The sequence below is a fragment of the Nanorana parkeri genome, unplaced genomic scaffold (genome assembly GCF_000935625.1).
Source record: "Nanorana parkeri isolate BGI_ZX_2015 unplaced genomic scaffold, ASM93562v1 scaffold350, whole genome shotgun sequence".
NCBI lineage: Eukaryota > Metazoa > Chordata > Amphibia > Anura > Dicroglossidae > Nanorana > Nanorana parkeri.
The window spans coordinates 803,490-817,915 of NW_017306618.1; the positions used below are offsets into that span (position 1 = coordinate 803,490).

General features: G+C 42.9%; 1 protein-coding gene across 1 annotated transcript in view; it reads right to left on the minus strand.

Annotated features, from left to right (window-relative positions):
• FAT3 (FAT atypical cadherin 3) overlaps window positions 1-1,581 on the minus strand; it is a 452,567-nt gene extending 450,986 nt beyond the window's left edge. Inside the window, exon 1 of the mRNA XM_018558632.1 lies at window positions 1,521-1,581. The gene's annotated coding sequence lies outside the window, so the exon portion shown is untranslated. The remainder of the gene's footprint in view (window positions 1-1,520) is intronic.
• Between the last annotated feature and the right edge of the window lie 12,845 nt (window positions 1,582-14,426).

Consider the following 14,426-nt stretch of genomic DNA (forward strand, 5'->3'; position numbering starts at 1 on the left):
CCAACCTAGTACTAGCAAGGTGTACCTAATAAAGTGGCCGGTACACCAGGTCTAGTTGCCTAAATGCATTGAGTTGCTGCCATATGATTGGCTGATTAGCAATTTGTATTGCTAACCGGTGAGATTATTCCTTGAGCATGAAATCAAGAAAAAGGTCCCAAAAAGTCAAAACATTTCTTTAATGCTCTTCAAATGATGGGAATTTTGACTCAAAGCAGCATGAATGCACCCAGGAAAGAGTATCAGCATAATGTTATTGCTTGATGTATAGATAAAACTATGATTTTGAACAATATCCAGAAGAGCGATGTTGGTTTTTTTTTAGGCATCACTGAAAAAACTCATATTGAGTATATAAGAAACAGAGTTTATTTAATACCATCATTAAAATTAACATTTCATAAAATCAAAACATTCTTATGCTCCCCATTATTATGTTATTATATGTCCATGCCCTGGTATAATTAATTTTGTAAAACAGACTTCAATTTCATATCTTTCTTGATTTTGTTAGTTTTTCATTGAGATCCACTTGCGGTTCGAGGCGTTTTGCTTTGGCGCTTCCTCAGGAACCACCGAAAAGTCTAAATAACCATTGTAAGACAGGTAATGAATCTCATTTCATCCCACCATGTCTAAATCCTATTTATCATTATGCATTGCTTACTGAAGCCGGATGTTGTGCCATTTTTTTCAAAAACGAAACAAATGAAAGAACACTTACTTCTTTATATATGAGCAGACATAAACTGACCATCGACCTCAGAGGGGCAACCCAGCTCAAATTTATGCCAACATTCAAGTTAGGGTTACTATAGTAGTTGCAATCTAACTGTACAATCTTAGTACAATGAACTTTAGATTGACCAAAATGTAATATGAGGACCTATCTAAAGTATCCAATCAAATTGCTATCCAATCAGGCAGGCCCCCACAATACATACATGTTGGGGCCAAAGGCTCCCGATTCTGCTTCAAAAGTAGCTTCTTGAAGTCAGGTATTCGAGCTATGGGCAAATTTAAAAGCATGGAATTTTGGCTGTTAAGCATTTTGGAGGTTTGAACTTCAACCTAAGGTGTAAATCAGGGCTAAGTGTTACTCTTGAATCAGCACCCCTTACCTCCTATCCTGAGGATCTCCCAATGCGCATTTGTAGCACAGCTGGAAGCCACTATATTAGTACAAGGCTACTTATCGAACTATGCAGAAGTTGCACACTAAGGATCTGCTCAGCCATGGAAGTCTGAATGCCTCCTGAATTCCTGCTGCCATGTCCTTCATAAGGCAGCCAGTTTCAGCATATTCCTTGGCAACCATCCCAGCTCTATAAGGCACACACTCAATAAAACACGTCTCAACAAGCACCTCCAATGACATTAAAATATCCCCCACTACTGTGCTGTCTGCCACTGTAGTTGCTGTACATACTTTATACCCAAAGTTTAATATGTGAACGACGTCACTTGCTGTCATCCAGTCATTACGCTCACTTGCCAGCTGCATGCTTCATGGTGCTTACCTGCCAAATGTCCGCCTTCAGGGTCAAGCCCTGATGTCCCTCGTCTTTTCTTAATATTTCCTGTCCTTGATCCCCTCCGGCATCAGTAAGACCTGCAATGGACAAATGGATATGAGTGAGATCAAAAACCCATTAAAGTTTGCCTTTAAGAAAAGGTAAAAAAAAAAAATTACAAAGTCATCATTCAGGCCGCAGAATCTAAAGAGGAATCTGCAGACTTGCCAGTTCTGCTCTGATAAGCTGACGGGTCTACTTCTACCCTTCCACTAATGTTACATTATGAAAATTTTAGCAGAAGGATTAAATCTATTATTGCTGCAACAGGAGTGAACCTCCATGGCTGAGGGGGGTGGGAAGGAAGGGGTTCAAGGCTAGAAACTTCATACATTGCTCGGAGTAATCCTTGATTCTGAGCTCTCCTTTCAGCCCCACATTCAATCACTATCCACATCTTGCCAACTCATTCTCCGTAACATTCCCAAAATGTGTCCCTTCTTAACAAATGATACTGCAAAGCTTCCAATTCACTCCCTTGAAATATCTTGCCTTGACTACTGCAATTCCCTCGTTGCTGGCCTACCACTAAGCAGGCTATCCTCCTTCAGTCCATTATAAACGTTGCTGCCAGACTCATCCACCTTACCAACCAACCGTTCAGTGTCCGCTCCTCCCTTCTGCCAATCCCTCCACCGAGTCCCACTTCCCCAACATATAAAATGCTAAATACGTACAATAACCTACAAAGCCATCTACAACTCCGCCCCAACCTACATCAGCCAACCACCTCATCTCAAAATATCACTCAAATATCACTCTTCCCAAGACCTCCTGCTCTCCAGCTCTCGTCACCTCCTCACATGCTCGCCTCCAGGGAGGCCTATTGCACCTTGATATAACAGTACTTTCAATTCTTCCATTAAATCATCCCACACAATTATTCCCTTTTGTATCACTTGCCCCTCCTACTAGAGTGTAAGCCCTCGCGAGCAGGGCCTACCTCCTGTACTGAAATTGTATTCTTAATTGTATTGTTCCCCTCAGTTTTGTAAAGCGCTGTGCAAACTGTTGGTGTTATATAAATCCTATATAATAATAATAATAATAATAATAATAATATATTAGACTCTACTACAGATGCCCCCAGAGCATAGAAGCCAATGGCTGATTCAACTCAACAAGATCATAAATGGTAATACACGCACTGGGTGGGACAAATCTTTAAGAACTAAAGAGTTCAAAAGGAAAAAAAATGCAGTCAAACTTATTCAAAGTAAAGTGCATAAATCTACAGTAAGCAATAACATTTCACCCTCTGAAATGATGTCAGCATGTCTAAAGGCCCCATTCATTGTTGAGTTGAGTGTCTTTGGTAGTTTTTTGGCGTAATTGTACAAAAGTTTTTGGGTGCTTTTCAGGCTTAAAGGATAACTCAACTTCAAAAATATAAACATGATCATCACACAAGCCATTTTGTAATTTTATATTATTAAAAGTACCTTTCCATCTAAAACTGTAGCTGCTGTAATGTTATAAATCTCTCAAAAAAATTCAAAGCAACATGGCAACCTGGAGGCGTTCCATACACAGTTGGTGTATGGGATGCCCTCAGAAATGTCACTTCCTGCTTCTGTAATTTGCCGGTGGATTTTGGCATCCCTTACAATAGGATTTTCATTTTTGGTGCTATATTCCCTAAGGGTTAATTACTACTAAATGGATGCAGACACTGCACCTTTCCTCATTACAACACAGGAAGTCCACCAGCTAATTATAATAAACCCAGACCCTCCCATTCAGGAATACATTTGGAAAGGACATACGGCAAGAAACTGCTATTTCATCAGAACAGAAGTAGGTAGATAACTGCAACAGTTTGTTAAAATAATTTCGTTTTATCTCAACAAAAGTAGAATTAGTCCTAAAGCTTTTTTTTTTTTTTTTTTTACATTTTTAGCTAATGGAAAGCTAGTTACAAGGCAAGGAAACGCATGAAAAACATGCATCTGACCCCATTTACACCTGAGCTTTTGTCACGTGTTCCCTGAAGCGCAACAACGCTCAACATGAAGAATCCCATTATTTTCAGTGGTGTCCATTCACTCCAGGAGATTGTGTTGTCTCCCACTTGTAGCTCACAATGTAAACAAGCTTCGGTACGGGCAGGATCACGTGTTTATGGCCTCATAGTCTTTAATAGGAACCCCATAAAAAACTTGCATAAAGTTAGCACCTTGCAACTGTCTCCTCCCCCTAGTAGCTTAGCTTTCCATTGGCTAAAACAAAAAACTGAAGCCTTAAAACAGGGATGTCCAAATTTCGGCCCTCCAGCTGTGGTGGAACTACGAATCCCATGAGGCTTTGCAAGATTCTCACAGCCACAGACATGACTCCCGGAGAGAGATGCTTCATGGGATTTGTAGTTTCACCACAGCTGGAGGGCCGTAGTTTGGACATCCCTGCCTTAAAATGACTGAAAAGAACACAAAGAAATTGCAAAAGGAGCTAAAAACGCTTCTGAAATAAGCTGAGCTCAGGTGTGAATGCAGACTTATATGTGTTTTTAGGGTTATCCCATAGAAGTCTGTTGAGGACAATATGAAAGACTCTGCCCAAAAAGACGTTCATGTACTTTTCACAAGAACGAGCTTTAAGTGACACTACGCTCAGGTGTGATTGGGCACCATTGAATATATTGGAATCCCTAGTATTGAGCATTTTTTGCGTTCTTGCTGTGTTTTTCAGGCGTTCGCATTGAAGTCTATTTTGCCCAAAATGCACATTTCTGCCCCAAAAGAGGCTCGTGTACTTTTTAGAGCGACGAGCTTCAAGCAACACTCAGGTGTGAAGGGGAACCATTGAATATAAAGGAAATGCCAGTGATCAGCATTAAAGTCTTTCTAGTGAAGCTTACATTGGCACTTCATATCGCTCAGGTGCAAATGGGCCCTTAATGGAAAAGCCCACAAATGTCAAATATTTCTACCAAGTAGCCACCATCTCATGAAGACTATGCAAACATCAAAACATATTTATATTGTTCGTTTTTAGGACATGGTTTCCATAGTAATTAACAAATGTTCAATTTTTCAGCACAAGATTGGCGTGTATCTATACTGAAGCACAGCTATGTATCTATATAATCTAATGGGGGGGGGGCGGGGGGGTAACTGCTGCAATCCCCAAGGGGGAAGGGTAACAGTATCAGTAATAAGATCTCTACGGGTTGCCATGGAAACATAAGCCATGTGATTAGAGTGGAGTTACCACATGACCATTGCCTACTGCACAGCAATTGTATTAAGAAGCACTCATGCAATCACTTATGAATTAAAGGTACCATGATGCAATTATTCCTTGCTTCACACCTTCACCCGGTTACCATGGGAACTCCAAGACATTTTCAATTTCCTGACTCCATTAAGTGCTATTTGCACCTAAATGGCCAAATAATATAAACATCTTCCAGCGTGCGAAGATCTACTACCCCCATAGCCTTCTACTAACATACGTGGAGCTATTGGACATGAATTCCCTGCATCTAGAAACGACTTCCTAGTATGCCATCAATTAGTAGGGGCTGAACCAGGAAAAAAAAAAAGGAACCCTTAATGCAATAGAGACATTTCCGATTGTGAGCTCAGTGAGCTGTACTGTCAATAAGTGCAATCTGATGGAGAAGGTAAGCTAAAGCTGGTCATATGATGCTCAAATTTCAGGTCCAAATGCCTGGTTCTGCCAAAATTCGACATTCAACAAAAGGAGCCATTCTTGGCCAGAGTGTGACAGCATCTAATCAGCTGTAGACGGGTAGTCTGTCAGCAGCACATCCAGCAATGGAAGATTTCCTGATGGTGACAACAGCCTGCGCAGACAAGGACTTAAAGGAGAACTATGAGGTGACTCGTGAGTGATTTTCACTCAACCTTAGTTCGAGCCGACGTGTGACAATTAAATTATCACACGTCGGCTCAATAGATCGGGAACTGAGTAAACACATACCGTCGCTCACTCACTTCTCGATCATGTCCCTGCAGAGAGCTGTGACTGTCACTCACTGCTTCCTGCAGGGATCCCCCCCCCTCCCCGCTCCTCCAGTGCTGACTGGCAGAACGGATGGGGGAGGGTACAGCTGGCTCTGCCTCTAGATAGGCAGAGCCTGCTGTCAATCAAGCAGCTGGGTGGATCTCGACAGTAATATCGGGATCCGTCCCGGCTGCGGCGGTCTCAGTATACTGCGAGCTGTAGCTTGCGATATTCTGAGCTTTGGGTCACGGGAGGAGGCTAGTATATGTCCTCCCGTGACCCTTAGGAGAACTATGGGGAAAAACACTTACCCCATAGTTCTCCTTTAAGCATTCTCAATTTATAACAGCTATTATTTTAATCAAAGCTGCAGATTGAAACAGATTGAAAATAGCTCTGGGAAGCTACATTAGCATGTTAAAGCATAATTGAGTTTTTTTGGGATCGGGTTTTCATATACTTTATTGCTCCTTTAACATCCCAGAGGTGCTCCAGGGTTGTGGTGCACTGCGGTAGGTTCATTTGAATGGGGTGCCAATCATAGTTAAATCTCACTGAAAGAAGTGTGTGCACCTTTTCTTTTAACTGGTTGCCGTCCAGCCCAATTTAAATAAAATGCCAGACAGCAGACACATAGGGGCAGGTGGGCGTTTATATGTGTCCTTTCCTGTTTCCACTTTGAAGAATTCAAGCCTTTGATGTATATACACAAGCGTTGGGGGGCTATAGAGCTGTCCAATCACTTGTATGGTGCAGAAAGGGTGAGGGAAGGGTGCGGGAAGTGTGCACCCCCCTCCCTCCACCACTGCTGCCGACTATCCCGATCACTGTCCTCCGCATCGGCTCTGGACCAGCATGATGGGTCTCTGTGGCTGGATCAGAGGGGAGAGCAGCTCCCCTCTTATCACTGAATGTGGTAGCTGGAGAAGAAGCAGATCTTCAGGGCCCATTCACACCATTTCCGCATTATCTCTAGACCAGACCAGATTGTTTCCGGACCCAAAATGCATCCTGATGTATCCCTACGCCATTTCTGGCCTCTGTTCACAGCAGCACAGTTCGTTCCAGACCAGACCAGAAAAATACTACATGTCTCATTTTGTCTGGTCTGGAATGCACTGGAACACATAAAAATGCATACCAACGCACTGCAGCGCACCTGTAAGACCATTTAAAAACAAATTCCAAACACGGCAAAAACGCAATGCACTGCATTCCAGATCTGGTCTGGAAAATGGTGTGAACCTGCCCTCAGTCTTCTAGTGGGTAAATTGCATAGCAATATGTTACCGTGTAATGCGATGTGATACGGTGCACATGGGATGGCTGGATGCGTAAGGGTGCCATTAAGAAATAATAGTACTGCAGCGCACATAACATTGCAACACCCAATGCGGGATTGCATGTGACGCAGCACACGCTGTCACATCTCATAGATGCGAATGGAGACTTAGTGATATCGCCACTTCTGAGTAAATGATAAAAAAGCACTGCTGTTCAGGATTGATGTTCTGGGCTTATGTCATGCGATGAATTTCGATCCAAACAGTGCTCCGTGTAGCTTTCCTTTACAAAGAGAAAAATAACGATGGATACAATTCTCATTAATATTAACCAGATAGTGATACTAAACAGGCCCTTCCATGTCATTTTTTTTTTTTTTTTTTTACAAAAGCCAGATTACAGTTATCAGAAATTAACTCAGCCAAATATTTTTTTTTTTTAAGGAAGACAAGTAGCAGTCAATCCTGCATTGTGTAGATAATTGATCATTATACTTGTATTACTCTGGGCCAGAAGACTGATCTTATAATTAACTGGGACTCGGCTCCTAATTAGGATATTTGTTATTCATGTTTGGCAGGAAGAATCAAGTACATAGAAATTAACATAATGCCTCTACCTAAAAAATAAAAAAGAATCCTTGTAGTAGATTTGAACTTATGAATAATAATCAGAGAGAGACATCAAGGGAACCCCTGGTGAGTGGGAAATATGTTCCTGATTTGTGGAGTGCTGGAATACAGGGCTAATGAGAAACAGGGCTGTTATTGTTGACCTTATCCCACCTGTCATCACAGTTATGACCCCGGGACAAAATTCTTTCTTGCCAGTCAAATGTCAAAGTATTTGTTACTTTTGTAGGTGCGCTGGCAGGAAAGGCGACTATGGGATGACCAGCTGCCTGGTGGTGTGTTGGTGTATACGTTTACAGCGAGCAGACCACAGGCTGTGTTTCACGCCTAGCTCAAGTTCTCGAGCCCTGGAGAAAAAAAAAAAGAAGAAACAACAACTACGGGCTTCTGGTCTTCCTCTACAACCTATATACTCATTCATGTAACCCTAAAGCCCGTGACACACTGCACGCAAAGCCGTGCAAAACGAAGCAAAGCTGTCCGGCACGGAGCTTTGCATGCAGTGTGTGAGCTGAGTGCAGGCAGATGATTGACTGCACCTTCAGCCAATCGGCTGATTGTACAAGGTAGTAACTGTGTGAGGATGAGTTGTTTGAGAAAGGAAAATGTCAGTTGTTAGGTAGATGTGGGATAGGCTTCCCTGAAGAGATGAGTTTCCAGGGATCACCTGAAAGCAGATCCGTACAGGTTGGTGTAGGGGGTTACAGAGGATGAGAGACTCTGGAGAAGACTTGGAGGGGAGCATGTGAGGAGTTGATGAGAGCTAGAGAGCAGGAGATCTTGGGGAGCACAGGGGGCAGTTTGGGTGATATTTTGAGATGAGATTAGTTATGTAGACAGGAGCAGAGTTGTGGATGGCTTTCTCTGTTGTTTTTTCACATTTTGAATTTTACGTATTCTTTGGGCAACTGGAAGCCAATGGCGGGATTGTCAGAGAGGGGTTGCAAACACTGCGTTGTAGATTGTAAGCTCTCACGAGCAGGGTCCTTCTAATCCTTTTGTATGGTATTGTATTGTAATATCTTCCCATATGTTGAAAAGCAATGCGCAAACTGTTGGCGCTAAATAAAACTTTAATAATAATAACAATATCAATGAGTGTTTGGTATGATCACAGACCATATTGAAGTATAACAATTACCAGGTGAAATGCCTATAGCTCTCAGTCCTATACAGGAAAAAGGTATGAACAAATCACATGTATGTAGAACTATAGTTAACAGAACAGCTGCAAAGCTAACCCATGGCATTTAATTATTGTAATATGGAAAGGGGAAAATAACTTTTCTTTGCACATGTAAAGGTTAATTAGTGTTTAACCTTAGCTAGAACAATGTCTGGGTTGTAGCTAATAAATTGAACATAGAGACAACTGGAAAACCTCACCTCACATGTCATTACACCATTAACACATGTAACCTCTCCATATCCATTACAATTAGTAGTAACTGTGTGAACAAGCAACCCCATCACTTATCTGCACACGAACAATCCATAAGGTGTTTTACATATGAAAAGCAGCAATACATCTCCTTGATCCTTGGCCTTTCAGGTACCAAACTACAGATGTTCCTGCTTTACTGCTGATATGAACTGTCAACATTGATAAACACCACATGCAGCTTCTAGACCAGCCTTCATCAACATTTTACCCCAAAGGAACCCTAGAAATCATTTTAAGGTTTTGGGGAATCACTTCTGAAACCAATTCACTGGTGGCCGGTGGGAAAAATGTACCCTTCTCCTTCCTTACAGTGGTAGTCAAAATGTCACTTATACAGAAAGTCAAAAAGATCATTGGTGCCATGCAACTGAGAATAGTTGTTCTAGACCCCTGGTTCTCAACTTGTAGGTCGTGACCCAAAAGTGGAGAGTTGCCACCTGTCTGGACGGTTCCATTTCTCTCCGGGCGGAGGGGGATATTCCAGGTGAGGAGTCCCTGAGCAGACGTGGGGGTGTCGGGTCTCTAGTATTGTGTCATTATTCCGACCGCCCGTCTCGTAGTACACCCCCCTACCCGTGGAATGGTTCGCTCCTCCCTGACTCTCTCCTCATTCAGGCTCCGATGCTGGAAGTGGTCAAGTGTCTCTGTGCTGCTTCCCCCTGGCCCCTCCATGGGAGGCCGCTGACTGCAGCATTGAGCTCTGGTGGATTGTCTGCCTTCTTTCCCTGGGGCTGGTCGTGGAGGGTGAGTCCAAGGGGGAATTGTTCCTATGGGGATGGGGGGCTTATTGTCACTATTGGGGGGTGTCATTGTCACTATGGGGGTGCCACTGGGGTTCCCTGTGCCAGGAGTTGAGGTTAAAGTTGTTGTTGAATGTGGAGATATGTGCCCTTCTTTGCGGTCTCTCTGAGGTATTGGGGTGTCAGGCTCTGTGTGAGGGGGGTTCTGCAGTATTGGGGCATCAGACTGTGTGAAGAGGTTTTAGGGATATTGGGGCATCAGGCTGTGTGTGGGGGTTCAGGGGTACCAGGCTGTATGCAGGGGTTCTGGGGTATTGGGGCATCAGGCTGTGTGCGGGGTTCTAGGGTATTGGGGAATATATACAATGTGGAATGGTGCACATGTTGTGGAATAAATTCTAATGTTTCGAAAATTAAATTTTTTTGGGTCGCAACATAAAGTGATATTAAAGCCTCCTTTTATAAAAAAAATATTTCCTACAAAGAGACCCACCTTTGCTTGAGGCTGTTGCCGTTTTTCTTTTAAAGTTTTGAATTGCTTGTTTTCTAGTGGGTCCCAGCAGCAATCTTTCCCCCGCCCCCTGTACAGGTGCCACCATCCTTCTAATGGAGGCACCAGTGCACACAGCCCTGCGGCACGCCACGTCCCTTCTCTGATTGATGGCAGAAGGAGCCTATGGTTTCTCTACCATCAGAATCCTCCCCCGCAACCAGGAAGTTCAGGGAACGGAGGATCACTTTGGGACCAGCGGCGGGGACGAGCGTAGCTGAAGTTAAAAAACGCCCATATTAACCTCCCTGGCGGTATGATTTATGAATTTTTTTTCCGTTTCTTTTTTCGGTGTATTTTTTTTGAATTTTTGTCAGTTTTTTTTTTTTAAATATTTTGCTGATTCTTAAGGGACCGTAATATACAGGGGTACAGGTACTCCTAGAATGAGATCCTAATAGGTTGGACTTGATGGACTAATGTCTTTATTCAACCTCAAATACTATGTAACTATGTAGCTCGGGGTTACCGCTTATAGTATGGAAAAGTAACCCCGAGCTACACTCGGGAATACCGCCAGGAAGGTTAATACTACTTTAATGACCAAGGACAAATGTGGGTCTTGAGGTTACATTGGTACTGCTATAGACTTTCTGATGTAGTTTAGGGACTTTAAACAGACCAAAACTAAAGAACCACAGTTTTCTAACCTTTGAGAAATCTTCCACCCCTTCTTTTTCGGTTTATTTTCATGTGTAATTTATGAACTACTGTCGTGGTAAACAACCTGCTTCCCTATTTATAATGGTCTGGCCCTCTAGCAACTTCAGCGCAAAATTATAGCTAATTAGCCTACAAACGTCAGGTGGTCATAATAATCTGGCCACTCAGTATATATATATATATTATATGTATTATACGTGACAGCTATCTTATATATCATATAATCTCATACATGACAGTTATCTCTTAAATCTGTGGACAGTGGGCATGTGGACCCACACCCTTCGCCCTCGTTCACACCTGAACGTTTTGTAGCGCGTTCTACGCTCGACGAACGCTCTACAAAACGCTCAAAAAAATAAATCCCATTGTATACAATGTTCTCGTTCCCACCTTGGCGTATTTCCGCCCGTCCCTAACGCGCTACAAAACGGCCCACGCCTGAAAAGGTACAGGTACTACTTTAGGCCGTTTTGTTGCGCGTTTCCATTGGGATACAGCCAAGTAGCCTTCGGAAACGCGCGACGGTCCGCGCATATGCAATACGCCTAGGTGTGAATGAGACCTTCCACTAAAAGATAGTCAGTTGGATAGTCCTTTAAGAATCTCTGCCCATACACATCAACAAAAAAACTATTCTCCCTGAAGGGGAAGAGAGAAAGCAGCTGCTGATTTAGTGTTTATTGCCTAGCCATTCACATGGAAGCCAGCTAAATCTTCTTAACAACACCATTTAAAAAAAAAATTCCCCACAATGGTTTATGGCAACTGAGCAAATGAAACCCATTGTAGATTTGCTGATGGAAGCACATTAAAGATGCAGTTATTCTTTTTTCCCAACGATGTTAGGAAAAGAGACAAATGTAATATACTTGGCTTTTGCCCTTTATAAGAAGAATTCAGTAAAAGGAGGAGGAGGCGAGAACATTTTTGGAGCAAAGCCTAAAAAGATCCGTTGTACGACCCTGGGCGACTGGCTGTATAACACGCATGGAGTTATTGCAAGAGCAAAGTGCGGTAGGCTATAGCAACAAACCAGGAATAACCATTCATTCTTATGACTATAGTACACTGAAATCTGGTTGGCTGCAATCACTTGCAAAGCATTGGAGAATCTGAATATGAGAAACAAGGGGTTGACTCAGTCCCCAAGGCTGCCATACCAAAATGCCACCATTGTAATAAGAAATTGCTCTGGACAGCAAGTGGTTAAAGGAAAGTTATTTGCAGCTTTAAGGATTAAAAAAAAAACATTTACTGACCATTTTTAACATGAATTTTGTTTTTGGGAAACCACTAATTCAGTGTGTTTAGTTCTGTTTTAAAAAAAAATGAAAGGATTGGTAAAGTTCCAGCATATCCTCTCCTGTTATAACATCAGCATTGTAATAGGAATACATACTGGAGTTGTCTCTGATAATACAATCAAAGCTTACTGGAAAAAAAATCCCTTTTATGTAATGAGTGCTGCCTTCTGTCTGCCCATCACTTCCAACAACTTCCTGGATTCCCCGTGTGCTTTGTGTATCTTTCCCTGCTGCTTAATGTGATGCAATCTCCATTTCTCAAGTCACCATATCCCATCATGCATTGCTTCCAGCCAGCAATGATAATGTTACATTGATCAGAAGCGGAATTTTGGTTCAGGTGGTGACACAAAGAAGTGAATGTTTACAGGAAGTGAGTGAAATGGTGTCAGTGCATTGAGGAAGAACATCCTATGGGCATCTTCAAAAGGTAAGTTTACAAACTTCTAGATAGATCTGGTTATTGGGAGCGGGATAGACGGTATGTAAATTCAATAAAGAAATACAGATTTAGTTTTAGTTTTTGATCACAGACACCCTTTAGCTTTTTGAGTTCTGATAGAATACTTTTTATAATACTCCACATGTATACTGTACCAAATTTGTAACAAGTATTCACTATACTGTGTACACAATTCTGATGTTTATGTTATTTAAAGCCCTGCTGAAGGAGAATTGGTAAACCTCCAGAAACATGTTAGATATCTTTTTTTTACTCCCATGATGAATTACATTTCAACTGGACTATCAACCATACATCTGGTGCCCGTCTGAAATCTGGCACATAGCCATATAAGCGAGTTTGCTTATGTTATATGCAAAAATGGCCACCCCCATGTGCACACATAATTAAAAACAATGATTATACAAACAGTTTATAAATGTATTTATTGTAAGTATGTATACAGTGCCGACATTATATGCAGTGCTTCACATTTACATCAGTCCCTGCCCTCAAGGAGTTTACAATCTAAGGTCCCTATCTCACATACATACAGGGCCAGTTTAGACAGGAACCAATTAACCTTCCAGCATGTCTTTGGAGTGAGGGAGGAAACCGGAGTACCCGGAGGAAATCAACTCAGGGAGCACAGGGAGATCATGCAATTTCCTTGCAGACAATGTCCTGATCAGTATTTGAACTAGGGACTTTCAATGATGCAATGCAGAAGTGGTAACCACTAAGCCACAGTGCTGCCCACCGCCACCATGCTCCCCATCAGCCACGCAGATTGTTATAATGAACATTAAAAGAAAACTATGGACCAACCTTTTTTTTTCCATAGTTTTTTTCAGGATCACAGGAGGATATTTACCAGTGTCCTCCTGTAACCCAACACTCAGCATATAGCGGGCTATTGCACACCGTATGCTAACAGTGCAGAGCCGCGCTGCAGCCGGGACAATATTGTCAGGATCCACCCCACTGCCTGATTGACAGCTCTCTAGAGGCAGAGCCAGCTGTGCCTGCCCCTTCCCACGTCCGTCCCTCCAGGTCACCACTGCAGGAACGGAGGTGGGTATCCCTGTGGGGAGCATTGACTGACAGTCACCGCTCTCTGCAGAGATAAGATGGAGAACTGAGCCATCAGCGGTATGTGATCGCTCAGTTCCCGATCAATAGAGCCGACGTGCGGCAGCTTCAGTGTCACACCTTGGGTCTAACTATGAGGATGACTGTATCACTCACCCTATAATTCTCCTTTAAGTCAATTTTGCTTAAATGGATAGCTGAGAAAGTATTTAAAAGTTACCCTTTTACAGTAGATCTGAATTCTTTGGTTTGGCAGTCTAAACAGGTCCAAAACCTTGTTATACACAAGCTGCTTCGCCTCCCCTTGGCACACTCCCCCCCTCTCAGGCAATGCAGCTCACACACTCCCCCCTCTCAGGCAATGCAGCTCACACACTCCCCCCTCTCAGGCAATGCAGCTCACACACTCCCCCCTCTCAGGCAATGCCGCTCACACACTCCCCCCTCTCAGGCAATGCAGCTTACACACTCCCCCCTCTCAGGCAATGCAGCTCACACACTCCCCCCTCTTAGGCAATGCAGCTCACTGTGTGAGGATTTCAGCAACAGAGGCAGTCTGTCAATCTAGACATCAGTGGGCAGGTGCTGATTGACAAGCTACAGGCTGGTGAATCAGACGTGTAATAGCTGATAGTCACTCCCCCGGCAAAATTTCCCACCTGTAGTTTCCACTACATTTTTCCCTCTGTAGTGGAAAGCAGAACAACCCACATGAGGCTGACTATGCTG